We start from the raw sequence: 15,677 nt of genomic DNA on the forward strand, positions 1-15,677 counted from the left end.
AGGCTTGGTCAGGAATCATTTTCATAGTATGTAATTCACTGACCGAGGACATATTTGTACATTTAACAAATAATAATGGAATCTATGATGAAGTGAAAGTCACTTGTCAAAGAAATATAACTTTATTAATGACCACTTGAAAGAAATATGTGACACTTTTCCTGAACTAAGAGCCTTAGACACAGGAACTGTCATCTCTCAGCTGTACTCTATCAGCTGCCCTGATTGAGGCATATAGGGCTGCTCAACCTTTCTCTGTAGCAGGCTGTCCACTTGGCCCTTTTAATGACTGGCTCCTGAAACTCTTACTAACTTTCCCCTTTTGCATGATATCATTCTCCCTCTCACCCATTCAGCACCTTGAAAGAATGTTGAAGTTTCCATGGAGATGAATTGGCAAACTTTCCTGTGTCCAGTATCTCTAATCCTGTGTACAGGTGACTTTTTCTTAGGAAACCCAACAAGCCTTTATCTCATCCCTTTATCCAGATCCCACACCTTTACTCCTGTTTATCTCTGTGACAATGTCAGGTAGGAAATAAAACTATTTATTTAATTATATAGTTTCCTAAGTAGGGAAGTTTCAAAGTGATGTGGGATTAAGAGGAATGTACCAAATGACAAGATGGTCTCCTATTGTGGTATTGGTTCTGAAATTTCTCAGGTTGTGACTTTGAACTAGCCAGTTACTCATGTACTCATTAAATATACCTTCACATTCTTACTAATATAATACACTCCTATTGTCTAAGGTTCCCTGTGCTGTTGAGTCTTTAAGAACAGTGAAAAGAGAAGGAACAAGACAATTCCTCGGACTGTTTTGGCTGAAATAGAGAAATATTGGGAAGAGTAGACGACTAAGGGGCAAGATATTATGTGACAGCTGGTGCTGTACTACACTAGTGTTGTCAACCCTCTCTGAGTAGGGTTGCCTTAGCTGACCTGGCTGGATCTGCAGCTGTGTCCTACTCTTGGTTCAGTCAGGAATCCTCCTGGTCCTAGGGTTAAGAGTTAAACTAGGCCATCAGGAAAGAGAAACCGGTCCATGTTATATGCCCATGACACAAGAGCAGTTGTGTTCCCTGCTGTGTCCTCAAGACAAACACTCTAAAAGTAGTGTTTGTGCCAGGACGGCTTGTTCAGAGGTGCCACCTGAGCTTCTGATCTGAGGTAGCTGTGTAACCACTAGTTCATGGCTAGGATTCTCTTCTACATTATGAGGTCCTGGAAAGCATACCTTACAAAGTCAAACTATGCCCTCCTTTACAGAATCTATTCGCCATGTGAAAAATCATTATGAATTTGTCAACATATTATTTTTACTGCTTATTTGGGAGTCTCATTTAATATACATTACACTCCTTTTCCATTTCTCCCAGGTTTAAATTTCTCCCAGGTTTAAAGTCTCCTACCCACATTTCACACTAATTTTTTTTTCTTTAAATTACCTCAATTAAAGTATGTGTTGTTCATCTACTCATTGGAACATGATCAGAGTGTCTCAGTCCCAAGTCCCATAAAAAAAAAATGAGTTCATCTTTGCTGCAGTCTGGTACCATGTCCAAGAAGAGGTCTATACGTCATTGCCTTAATCACAGTTTTTCAAATTTATTTATTTATTTATTATGATTTGTTTACTTGTATCTCCTCTGCTCCCCCTTCCCTCTTCTCCTTCCAGTCGCAACCAGCTCCCTTCTTCTACTCCTATGCCCTTTCTTGAGTTCTCTGATAGGGGAGTTCCTCCTCCCCCTTCTATCTGACCCTAACTTATCAGGTATCATCAATTCTGGCTTCTTCATCTTCCTGTGCAGCCTGATTCTCAGGGCATTGTTCTCCTTGTGTTCTCAATTCCCTCTACATATGACACTCTTCCTGAAACTTTCCTGAAGGCTTCCTAGAGCTCTAAGGGGAGGGGAAGAATTTCATAAGGAAATCCCATGTAGATCTGAGTGTTTTCAGGTCTCTCTCTGCATAGTATCAGACTGTGGGTCTCTGTATGCAATCCCATTTGATGAAAAACGAAGCATCTTTGAGGATCTGAGAACATAGCACTGATCTATGAGTTTTGAGCAGAGACAAAATATTTCAATAAAAAGGGCCTGGGTTGCTTGAAAATATTCATAGAATGTCCTGGCCCAACAACTCATTTAACTGCCATCCAATCCCCCTAGTGGAAGACTTGCTTATTCAGAATAGATAGCCTATTGGAACATTATCCCCCACTGCTAGGAGACTTCCAAATAAGTAAATACATACCATATTTGTCTTTCTGCATTTTAGTAACTTCACCCAGGATTATTTTTGCTGGTTCCATCCATTTGCCTGAAAATATCATGATGTCATTTTCTTAGCTGAAGAATAATCCATTATAGAAATATTCCACATTTTCCCAAAGGAGGTTGTCAAACCTGTTCTTTTGTCCTTGGAAGTTGCTGGGACTTTAATCATTGCATTGAATGACAAACTTTGAAGATAACTATGTTCTTTCAGCCTAGAAGTCTCTCCATCTTCTTCTACTTGCTGGTGATTTGAATTGCAATGCCCTCTTCAAGTTCATCCATTTAAATGTTTCTTCTTCTTCCCAGAAGAAATGTCTGGGAAGTGTTAGGAGGGATGACCTACTTAGAAAATATAATTCCTTTTGGAGTTATATTATCAGAGGGTGTGGTTTGAGGTTAATGTGCCGATGAAAGTGAACAGATAGAATGGAGTCTCTGTCTCTTGGTCACTGTCACTTTATATCTTTGTTTCTGTCTGTTTCAATCTCTCTATTCCTCAATCTTTCTGTCTACCTATATCTCTCTTTGACTTCCTCTCTCTGCCTGCCACTTGTACTTCAGTATGAAAAGCTCCCAGTTCTGCTACAGGACTGTAAAAGTTGACTGCTTGCTGATGTGATATCATTCATGGTTTATGTAAAAACATATGCAAGGTGACAATTAGAGGCTTTTTTTTCTAAGAGTAGCCTTGGTCAGGGAGCATTTTCACAGTAATTAATTCATTGACTGAGGACATATCTGTGTATTTAACACATATAATGGAATCTGTGATAATGTGTAAGTCACATGTCAAGGAAATGTAACTTTATTAATGAACACTTGAAAGAAATACGTGACACTTTTCCTGAGCTAATAGTCTTGGACACAGGAACTTTCATCTCTGGGTTTTGTGCTTTCAGCTGCCAAGATTTTGGAATGGGGGGCTAGACAGATCTCTTTTCTCTCAAGGAGGCTATCCACTTGGCCCTTTTAATAATGGCCTCCTGAAACACTTACTGGCTTCCACTTTTTGCATGACATCATTCTACCTCTCAGCCAATCAACACCTGAGAGAATCTTAAGGTTTCCATGGAGATGAGTGAACACCTTTCCTTAGTGTTCAGTATCTCTGATCCTGGGCAAACTTAACTCTTTGTGGTGACAAACAAAAGGTTTTATCGCATCCCTTTTTCCAGATCCCATTCCTTTACTCCTCTTTACCTCTGTGACAATCTAAGGTAGGAATTGTAACTTTAATGTTTACTCAACTGGACAGCTTCCTAAGTAGGGAAGCTTCAAAGTGATGTAGGATTAAGTGGAATGTACCAAAAGAAAAGGTGGTCTCCTACTGTGGTCTTGGATCTGAACTTTCCTAGATTGTGACTTTGATCTGAGCAGTTACTGGCATACTAACTAAATGTACCTTCATATTCTTATTGATAAAATAGACTGTCAGGGTCTAGGTTTTCTTTTAGGTATTGAGTCTCTAAGAACAGGGTAACATGACCAGCACTGTAGGGTAGTCAAACAGATTACTACTGAATGAGGGAGTAGAAATGGGGAAAAGGGGAACAAAGAATGGAGACAAGATAGATTCCTAATCAAGTCTCAATTACTTAACCTGCAAACAACACTTATAAAGCAAAACATACAAGCAAAATTATTTTTACAGTAGCAACACATCTATTCCAACAGGGAAGTCATTCAGGAATTCACTCAAGGTTACACAAAATTTGCTGTGTGGTTCCCAAGGTTGGAGAACCTCTACTTCTCAGGCTCAGAACAGCCAGCCTGCAGAGACTGCCAAGAACAGTCTCTGAGACATAGAACTTAGAAAAGATCAGCATCTGGCAAAGCCATGAGGCAGAATTCCTATTACCAGACTCCTTCAGTTCCCCTTTCTTTGTTTTGGAAAGGCTGTCTTAGGTTTGCAAAATATGTATTTTTCCTTACTTGTCATTTAGGTCTCAGATGCAATTTTATGAGACTCTGACTTAGGTTGAACAACCACAATTTTACTCTGACCTGTCATTGACTTACCTCCATATCAACTGGGGTTGTTAGAGGTCTTTAATTTAAATTCATGCAACTCTACTTGCATGCATTGTTTTTGTTGAAGAAGGAAGGCAGGCACAGGGCAACAAATGCATACCGGCCATACCCGCAAGTGTCAGTCTCCACTTAAGCACAGAATCAAAGGATGGAAAGTACCTCCTTGAGACTAGTAAATATATCCCAGATTGTATTGGCCAATTCTAACCTACATTTCTTGGCAGATTCTATGTCATGTATCTTATTTCTCATCATTAAACCCCTAACAGGAATCATAACAAAGGCAGATTGCTTAACAACTAATACTGAAAGAGCATTATTATTAGCACTAACATAATTAGTAACATTGTTATATACACATTGAATTGAATAGGTATCGTTCTGAAAATGTCTTACTACAATGTTTCTGATTAGCAGTAAATAAAGAAGATTAACACATGCCAAACAGAAGTATACTTGATTAGTTTAGCAAAGCTACTTGCATTCCCAGAGAGAAAGCCCAATATCCCAACACAGTCCCCAATTCCTATACATAGGTTTGCCAATTTCTATTTGAAATCTTCCAAAGTAAAGTACTAATAGCTTTTTCTAAAACAAAGGAATTTTGACTACCTATATCAGAAACCAAGTTCTTAATACCCTTAACAATAGACCAGTCCAGTCCATGACTGTAAACGCAGTGTCATTGTCCCAGGAGTAGTTATTTGGTGTTACTCCAATGCATCTTATTCAAGGAAACATCATTTGAGGTCAAGTGAGTTGATCACCTTTCTCACAGGATGGGTGTCTCATTGGAGATGTAAGACTGTCATTCTTAACTCCCGTAGAAAGGGACAATAATATCCCTCCAATGTTCTACTTTGCCTGTTTGCAAAGGGAGGCTTGAGCTGCCAACCCAACTTCAGAGTAGTAAGCATTTCGACCTATGATCTAGTCAGGAGAGACTGGTAAGCAGTCCTGATGAATACTCTTTCTGGTAAAGCAAGAAGATGAGCTCTTCCTATTCCTGAAAAGTTAAGAGTTTCTTTTACTTGTGTTCCTTCAAAAGCAGGAAAACCCAGCAACCAAAGATTGTTGAGTTAAACAAGGACTTCTAGATCATCCCAGGAAACTGGGTGTAGTGGAGATGTATTAGGAAAGTACTCCCAATAAAAAGTCATATTGACTGCCCAGGTCTTCATTGACATCATTATCTTTGTCAGGAGGAAACTCCTCATTCATTTTTTTTTTTTTTTGCACCAGATGTTCTAGTAGCCATCGAGGTGCAACATTTTCTTGTGGAAAAACATAGACAGATCCTTGTCCCCATATGAGTACAGGGGCCAGTCCATGCCATTGATTTTTAAAGGACCCCTCCATTTAACTTTAGCAAAAGTTTTCTTGGTTTCTGTACGCCAAAATCAATATGCTGCAGATTTACCATGCTTATCCAAATTTTAAAAATTCAAAATGAAAATAACATGGTTAAGATGATTCTTAGGTATCCAGGGGAGTAGCTCCCCCTTCTTTGTTTTTTGCAAATAAATCGTCACTGTTTAGTGGACATGCTCTACTTTGCCTTATCCATGAGGCCTGTAAGGCATTTTAGTTACGTGAAAAACTTGAAACTGTTGACAAAATATTTTAAAAGATTTGCTACTATATTCTGTTCCATTGTCAGTTTAGGAATTCCTAGAATATTAAAAGCCTGTAGATAATGAGCAATACATTCTTTGGAGATTTTCCTGGTTGAGGAGTGGCAAAATAAATCTAGAATAGATATCTAGGCATACATGTATACTTTTTAATTGTTTAAATTCAGAAATATGAGTAATATCCATTTGTCATATCTGATTTGGAGCCAATCTTTTAGGACTGGCTTGAATAACAGGCTGAAATTGAGTACAAGTACTGTAAGTCTTGACTATACTACTGGCCTGTTCCTCACTCAATCCATATTGAAGTCTCAAGGTTTGACTATTAAGATGATGCATACTATGGGCATCCTTAGCTATTTTTAACTGTGAACAATAAACTTTGGTTGCCACAGACCAGCCCAGTCGGATTCCCTGCATCCGTGGGGAACAAGGCTCTGGACAGGAACACAGGGTTTCGGGGATGAATTGACAGAGACACCTTGATGATTTTGGCTCTGCTGCAATTTTACTGAAGGCAGGCTAATAATTTTATACTGATTTCATAAGGAAGCACCTTAACGTTGGCATGCTTTCCAAAACATTCAAACTTTTACCAAGGATACAAAGTTTGTTTTAACTGGAAAGTGTAGCCAAGCATAAAGCAGTACCCACAAAAAATCTCAGCCTAGAAACTTTCTGATCAATGCAAACAAGAAACAAAAACCTCAAACTGTGGTTTCATTATCAGTGACTAGTGAAGGGGAAAGTCAGGAGCTATAATAGTCCTCCAAGCCAAGACAAATACCTGCCAAAGTCTTTTTCTACATTAAAGTCTAAATACACCTTGGTCAACCATCCTCCCATACATAAGGAACATAGAAATCTGACTTTGTCACCTTGGAGTAACCATAATATCCAAATTCCAGGACTTGACCAGCCCCTATGAGACACAAGTCCCACAGAGTCCAGAAGGAGTGGACCCCTCATTTGTAGAAATAAAATTGCAAACTCATGGGTTCCCTCTACACACATATATTCTGGAAGGAGCAGAGCCCCCTGGCCCTTTCCAAAGCTTCCAGATAGAGAGCAGGCTCCAGCAGCCTCCTTATTACATAAAATAGGATCTGAGAGACCCTCTCTCCTTGTCCCAAAAGGAGTAGAACCTTTACGGGCCTCTTGGGATCTCTTCCCTATGAATTGGAGTGCCCTCCAGATTCCCTCAGCCAGATTGGAAACTCTCCAAGTTCCCAGACCTTGTGAGCAAACCAAAACCAGAACCTGGCACACAAAAACCAAAAAGTAGAAACAAAGATAAAAAAAGAAGCGTGGTACATACTTTTTAAACATTTATATATTTGTTAAAACATGTTTTTGTAATATTAAAACAAAGCATCCTCTTCAGAAGTGAAATCATAAAGCAAAATAATAAAGTAAAATCATAAATTTATAATTTCAAAAGTAAAAACTACTTTAAAATTTACCAGTTCAAACAATATTTTTTATTATTATTGTCATTATTATTTATTATTATCATTATTATTATTTTGTAATTTTAATTTCTTATGTTCACTTAATATCTGAACTTGTTCCATTTCTAATTGGACTTTATTTAAGAGAACAGTAATATCCTCCTGCAGTGGTCCCAAATCTCTTGCACATGTGTCATGAAAAGCCACTGGGGCAGAGGGACCAGGAGGCCAGTCTTACTTATGAGACTTGGCAATTTCTTCGTCTGACTCCACTTTATCCTCATGATCTAGCTCCTAAAACTATTTTTTGCCCTCAAATTACACAAATCTGTTTGAGCTCCTTTATGAACATTTGAAATAACCTTAGAAGTACTTGTTTTCTGCCAGTCTGGCTGCTCTAATTTCCCCAAGCAATGCATTAGCTTATGAGATTCCTTTTCCCAGGTTTCCAGATTGATGGTACCTTCAACTGGGAACAAGGGACAATCTTCATTTACAAACTAAAGGGGATAAAGGTGTTTCTCCCAGTTCCTTCCTTTTATTAGCATTGACTTTAAATTCCTCATTAACTTCTTCCTGTTATTTCTCTGCCCCATGATTTCACTGCCTGCCTACCTTGTCTTCCTCCTTGCAATCGCTGGTCATCACAAAGCACATATTTTTGGGCATCCACAGCTCCTAAAAACCAGCCTTTCTCATGTTGCCCCTCGTTTTCAAGGTCACTTGTTCAGGCGCCAAATGACCCATCATTTGGGCTTGATGAAAAGTGTTTTATCTGAAATTAATATTTACTATTAATTATCTTTAGTAAAGCTTTCCATTAATCCTAAACAGGTGTATAACCAAATCATCACACAGAAACTGGGTTTAGTTAGTTAACCAAAAATACAATGCTGGCTGGGCAATAGTTACTCCTTCCTAAACCTCCAAGCCCTCATAGTTTCCTAACATTTAGATTTTACCTATTATACTTGCTTTTTGTGAAATATTATGTCCAGTCAATCTCCACATAGTTCGTAGATTAGTCCTCCAGCTCTCTCCTAGCTCTCTCACCCTTTTCTCCCACTCATTTCCTGCCCTCTGGCTCCTCCCCTCTTTCCTGTCCTTTGGCTCCTCCATTTGCACGACATTGTGGCTAGTTGTTTTATTTTGGCCTGTTTATCACAATGCAATATCTGGATTGAACTCAGAAACTGAGGGTGAGAAATCAGCATTTGAATGAACAAGGGTAGTATAGATTTCAAAAGAACATTATACCCCTTTAAGTCCAATAAAAGTCTTCTTTTCTATCAATACAATAATAATTATGAAATTATGAAAAATGTTAGGTAAAATCTACATGCACAATGTCCAGTCCATGTGTATTTAGCAACTTAGAAGAAAGTTATCTGATTCTCCTATCTATCTTGACAAGTTAAAACTTCTATACCCAAGTTAATTTTATCCTTATTGGTATTACCCATATGAAAAGTTTTCTTAACTTCTAAACAACTCAAGCTTAATTGTGGCACTATAACTATTTGGTTTCAACCCCATCAGAGACTTGAGAAGGAAATAAAATTAGCTATTAGAATAAATAGGAAGTGCATGTTAGCAGCTTCCAAAAAATAAAAATTGACAAGAGACAGTTTGGTGCCTGAACAGTCACCCATAACTCTTTAGAACATTGGAGCATCATCTTCAGCCTTCTTGCTCAGAATATTTGACAGACATATATGTGAACTATTTAGGACTTGCTTACATTGTTTGGGCAGAGTTTGTCAGTCTACCTGTCCTACATTTAAGCCTGCCCATTTTTAGCAGAATTTCTTGTTTTTGAAGCAAGGGTAATTTCTTTACTGGAATGGCTTTATTGCCAGTTTTGTAGCCATCTCCATATGGAGGTTCTTAGATGCTCATTATCTTCTTTCAGGTTGGCACGGTGCTGCCAGGAAATGACTTGTCTCATCATGAAAGAATCTCTAAAATAATAAAGGCACTTTTAAATGTCATATTCTGTAGGTCTCTGAAGTTTGGAAGACTACCTATCTTTATGTAATTGATCTGTCTACAAAATCATTTATCTCTGTTAAACCTAGGATATATACTCCTGTGATAAAGTAGAGTAGTGTCTGAGATGACAATAGCTAAAAATTAACTTGCAGTACCTAATATCCTAAACAGTCTTTAATAGCAGTTTAAAAGTATTGGAAGTAACCTTGATTTCTATCCATATACTAAAGCTTATAACAATGTATCAAAAGTAAACTTATTTTTAATCAATATACAAAATCATTTACCAATGAGTTAAAAATAAGCTTATTTGAGAATAACAAACAAAATCCTAAGTTGAGTAGATTCAATAAGTTATCTTTTTTCTATTCCTATGATATCCCTGTATATTCCTTGTTTCACTTTGAAAAAGACCAGTATAATAAACATCTCCCAATGACAATAAAATTTTGTAGCTGACATTTTGGACATGTAGAAATCCTGTAGGGGCTGAAATAAAATGGGAAAATGGTTAATTAAGCAAGCAATAATATTTGTAGTCTAGTGCTTGAATATTGAGAAAATTTAGGCTTAATAAAAGTCCTCTTTGGAACAGTCTACAATGCTGGACCTATTAAGATTAGTAGCTTTCTTCAAAGTTCTTTTGGAAGCAGGCTTTGATGAGAAACAGGAGTTGAAGAAGTTGAGGCAGGAACAAGCAGAATGCTGGAACATGCAAGATGCTGGAACAGATGTGTCAATGTCTCAGCATACTGAAGAACGATTCTATTAGGTGTGATCCAGCATCTCTGGTGTCTAGTTCTTTTGTTCTGCAAACATATAATTTCTCACAAGCATTATATTGTTCTAAAATGATGAATGTAAGATATGTGCTGGATGAAACTAAACTTAAGCCAATTTAATCTATATCAATTAAAAGGTTAGCATAATACATTTTGAGTATATTTGTTGAAGTTTTGTCTGGAGACACATTTTTATGTCTCAGTCAGTTTTAGAATTGTTCCCATGTAAAAGTTTTACCAATATAAGTTACCCTTGTTATCATGTTGAAAACAAAACAAAGTTGGATAGATCAAAATATCTTTTTGGGCTCTTGTGTGCCTGTTGTATTAGACCACGTTGCTACCTATTTCTCTAGAGAAGTCTTCCATTAGAGAGACAAGCTGTTTGCCTTGAGAAATAGAAAAACGCATGTTAAAGTAAACTTTATATAAACTCCTTTTTTAATTCAGAATATAAGCATACCGTAGGTGTCTTGTATCTTATTTGAAGTTTTGTCCTATATTTTTCTATATGTTGTAGCTATTTGTCCTATCCTCTTGTTTATATAGAATGGGAAGTTATGCCTTTAGAGCCAAACTTAATTTTAATTCCCTCTTACCTTTAGCATTTAAGCATATTCTAGGCATCTTGTACCTGGGCTTTACATTGATATTTTAGTGGCTATTTTTTGGCTTGCCCCTTTTTTATAAAGACTGGACATTTATGCCTTTATAGTTGAACTTTATATTAACTTTCTTAGCCTTAGACTGTAAAGACACTTACCCTTAGCATTAAGTATATCCTTGGCATCTTGTACCTGGATTTTTACCTTGGTTTTGGCTGCTCTTTGTCTTGCCCTCTTTTTGAAATGGATGGACAGTTTTACTTTTAAAACATATAAATATAATTTTTGAATTTTTAAGACTAAACTAGGTTGGCAAGTACTTGGCCATCTTTTAGCCTCTTGTGTCTTTTTTTACATAGGCATCACCAACATTTTCCCCCATGAAACTGTCTCTTGTTTAAAAGATAAGGCAGTTTCCGGAGGAGTGTGACATTATCTCTCTTTACATAAACTTAAAACTGATGTGAATCCCAACTTTAGATCAGTAAGGACATAATATCTATTATTAAGAAAAAAGAATTTACATGGTAACCTTTTGGAAAATTTTGTCATTTTTGAATCTAAGAGTATCTCTTCAAATGGCTAATCAGCAGGAGTTGCCATTCTGGCTATTATTATGTAAAAAATCTTGATCCTGAACTCAGAGATCTGTCTGTTTGGCAATAAAGGCATATATTCAAATCAGTATCACTGCAATTCAAAGCCTTTAAGTGAAAATCAAACAAAGAGACAAGAAAAATTTAAGGTTGGGTCAGTTGTACCAATTTATGCTATAACAAAGCCCAATTGGTTATTTTTATTGATTTTTAGTGAATTGGTGGACCCTTATCAAAAAGAGCTGACAAGTATCTTACAGCCAGAGAGCTTTGAATTTTAGCCATTATTAATCTAATTATTTGGAAGAGTGCCCTTTTTCTTCACTGTAACTTAGTATTCCAATCCTTGTTTATTTTCTTCCATTTTCTCCTTAAACTTTCTTGGAGAAGGTATGGAGAAAAACCACATCATTAAACATATTGCAACCAGATCCATGACTATGACAGCCAAAATGAAGCCAAAAGGGATTAAAACACCCTCTGCCATGGCAATTTTCATTTTACATGTAATTTAGGCCAAACTCTGTCTAGAGGTCTATCTGCCTCTACTTTCTTTCTTTCCTTCCATGGCTGTGGATCTGAGACAGTTGAACCAACCACAGTATAAAGGAGCCATGCTTGTTTACCCCTCAGATAAACTATAGTGCCAGCCAGTTTTGTCAAGTCTCAGGTCTGTCCACAGGAGGCTGTCTTTTGCTCCTGGGCATGTAAGAGTCTCTCTTAAAAATACAGTAATTTACCTGGGATTTTTACGTTTTTAAGTTTGGGTTTTTTTTTTTTACTGGGAGCTTATTACCTCCACCACATTATGGTAAAGCATGATTTAAAGGGTTTGGATACTTAGATTAGTTTGGTGCCATTTGTTGTAAGTGACTATTAATATTTACTATTGGTGATTTATCTTCTGCTAAAGCTGCTGTTAGTCCTAAACAGCTGTATAACCAAATCACTACATAGACACTGGGTTTATTTAGTTAACCTAAAATGCAATGCTGAGCAAGAGTTACTCCTTCCTAAACCTCCAAGCCCTCATAGTTTCCTAACATTTCGATTTTACCCATTATACTTGCTTTTTTGTTAAATATTAGGTCCAGTCTATCTCCATGTAGTTCCAAGATCTGTCCTGCAGCTCTCTCTCCAAGCTCTCTCACCCTTTTCTCCCACTCTTTCCCCTTTTCCTGTTCTCTGGCTCCTCCCTTTACACAACATTGTGGCTAGTTGTTTTATTTTGGCCTGTTATCACATTGCAATATCCAGATTGAATCCAGACACTGGGGTGGTGGGGGAGAAATCAGCCTTTGAGTGAACAAGGGTAAGATGCATACATTTCAAAAGAACATTAAACCAACAGAAAAGGGTCCATCTGAAAGATGGAGTGTAAATGAGGGGACAGGGAGGCAAAGAATGGAGAGAATACAGATTCCTGATCATGTCTCACTTTACTGCACTAGCAAACAACACTTATAAAGCAAAGCATACAACCAAATTTTTTTTCACAGTATCAACACATCTGTACCACCTGTCAAACCATCCAAGAATTTGCTCAAGGTTAAACAAAGTTTGTGATCTGTTTCCCAAGGTTTCAGGAAGCTTGTTATCTACTTCTCAGACTCAGAATACCATGCTTGTACAGACCACCAAGGGAAGTCTCTGAGATATAGAACTTAGATAAGACACACATCTTCAAGATCAGGAGGCAGTATTCCAATCACCAGACTCCTTCAGAAAACAGACAATTCCTGAGACTAGTTTGACTAAAAGATAGAATATCTGTGAGTGTAAAAGGAGAAGTGGGGGAAAGTAAACTATTTGACAGCTGGTTCTGTTCCACACTAGTGTTTCCAAACCTTTATGAGCAGGGTTGCCTTGGCTGACCTGGCTGGATTGGCAGCTGTGTCAGTGGTCAGTGAGGAACCCTCCTTTTCCTAGTGTTTACATTTAAAATTGGGCCTTCAGGACAGTGTAATGGGTTCCTGTTAAACGCCTAGGAAACAAGAGCAGTTGTGTTTCCTCCTGTGGTCCTCCATCTAAACCCTCTAAATGTAGTGTTAGGGGTAGGACTCCTAGTTCAGTGGTGCCAACTGAGTTCATGAAGTCTGAGGTAGTGGGGTAATGACTAGTTCATGACTATGATTCTCTGCTACATAAAGAGTTCCTGGAAAGAATGCCTTATAGAGTCAAACTCTGCCCTCCTTTAATGGAATCTTTTCTCCATGTTAAAAGTCATTGTAAAAGTTGTCCACATATTATTTTTTATTGCTTATGTGGGAATTTGATATAATATACATTACAGTCCTTTTCCATTGCTCCCAGGTTCATATTCCTATCCATGTGCCACTTTAATTTTTTTTTCTTTAAAATACATCAAATGAAGTATGACTTCTTTATCTATTCATTGGCACATGATCATAGTCTCAGTGCCAAGTCTCTTAGAGAAAACTTAGTTCATCCTTGCCATACCCTGGAACCCTCCCCAAGAAGAAGACATCAGTCCTGTTTTTTCTTATGTGTTTATTTATTACAAATTGTTCACATTGTATCTCCTCTGCTGCCCACACCTTCTTCTCCTTCCATTTCCACCCAGCCTCCTTCTTCCACCCATAGCCCTTTCTCTACTTCCCTGATAGGGGAGGTTGTCCTCACCCTTCTATATGAACCTAGCTTATCAGGTCTCATCAACACTAGCTGCATCATCTTCCTCTGCAGCCAGATTCTCAGGGCATTATTCTTCTTGTGTTTTCAATTCCCTCTACTTAAGAAACTCTTCCTGACTATTTTCCTTCATGCTTTCCAGAACTCTGAAGGGAGGGAGAATTCAGTAGGAAAATCCCATTTAGAGCGGGGTGTTATAAGGTCTCTCTCTGCATTTTATAGTGCTGTGGATCTCTATATACAATCCCATGTGATGCAGAAGGAATCATCTCTGTGGATACTGAGAGACCAAAAAGATTAAAAATTAGCAACTATTATTAAGATCTGAGGTAGGTGCGTGGGGAAGTCCAGCAATGCCCTGAGGGGAAGGACCACCTTACTGCATTTTTCCCCACCCACTAGAGATAACAGTTGCTAGGAAACTGGCCCATCCCCCTAGGGAGGGACACCAGGTCATTATGGTCTGGGGACCTTCCTATAGACAATCAATTCAAAATGTAGCATTTTGACCAATGGATGCTTGCCAGGCAGGAATTGCCCCTGCCTTGGGCATGTTGGGAGGGACCAGAATCTATATATCACCTAACTAACCTGGGCGCATCTCACTCAGCTCCCACTGCTTCTGGCAGTGGGTGTTGTGGGCTCAAGCTGCAGCTTGTAATTTACAATAAAAAGCCTCTCATGTGTTTTGCAATGGAGTCAATTCCTGTAGATCTTTTGGGGGCTTTCTAACTGGGAGTAACATTTGGAGGTTCCACAGAGATTCCAGGGCCCACCAACACCTCAGGACTGATCTGGAGGGTCTCATACCAGCTGGTAAGTGTAGTGTCTGTGTCTCAGTCTCTGTCACCGTCTTTGTCTCTTTGTGTTTTGTGCAGTGTGCAGTGTTCTGGTTGGCGCCTATCTTCTGTATTCTGTTTTGCCTCGAGGTATCTGTATGAGTGACTAAATGTGATTTAGACAGACGTATCAAACAATCACAGTTTCTGAAGTTGGGGGAGACGTCCCCCAACTTCATCAGTTTCTAGAGGTGGTCTAGAACCACCCACCATTCTGAGGCTTCTGTGGCAGAAGAGCCAGAGTGAGAATCTGAAGGTCTGTTTTTACAGTACCTTACCCAGGAAGGGACTTGGGCCCATCCTGGAGGAATTTCTGACAGAAGAGCTCCTTAACCCCTAGCACTGTTTTTGCTTTTCGGTTGTGTTTCTTGCATTTGTGAGTCTTTGTGTTTATTGGACAGATGACTTTCCACCCCAAACCTATCAGATGGACCTGCTCCTAGCTTCATCAGTATTTTCAGTATTTTGGTGGGTAATTTGTACTACCTAGTCCCAATGAGTGCCACTCGGTGTCTCCTGGGGCAATAGCCCACTCTACTGCAATAGCCCAATGTCTACTGCAATAGCCCAATGCAGGAGGAATCAGTATGTTCGGCCTGCCCCCAAAGAGTCAGTTTTAGTCTCGGGAAATTTGGCCAGCTGGTGAGTGTTTTTTGTTTCAATATCTCTGTGCAGTATTTGTTTGTGTCTACCTTTTGTTTTCTGTTCTGAAAGACCTTATGAAACTTGTTTAAAATGTGTGCTTATTTGTTTATTAGGTATATGAACACATATGTATAGGTTAGTACGTGGTATATGATGTGCCTCAGTGTCTCA

Source organism: Meriones unguiculatus, assembly GCF_030254825.1.
Source record: "Meriones unguiculatus strain TT.TT164.6M chromosome Y unlocalized genomic scaffold, Bangor_MerUng_6.1 ChrY_unordered_Scaffold_25, whole genome shotgun sequence".
NCBI classification, from domain to species: domain Eukaryota; kingdom Metazoa; phylum Chordata; class Mammalia; order Rodentia; family Muridae; genus Meriones; species Meriones unguiculatus.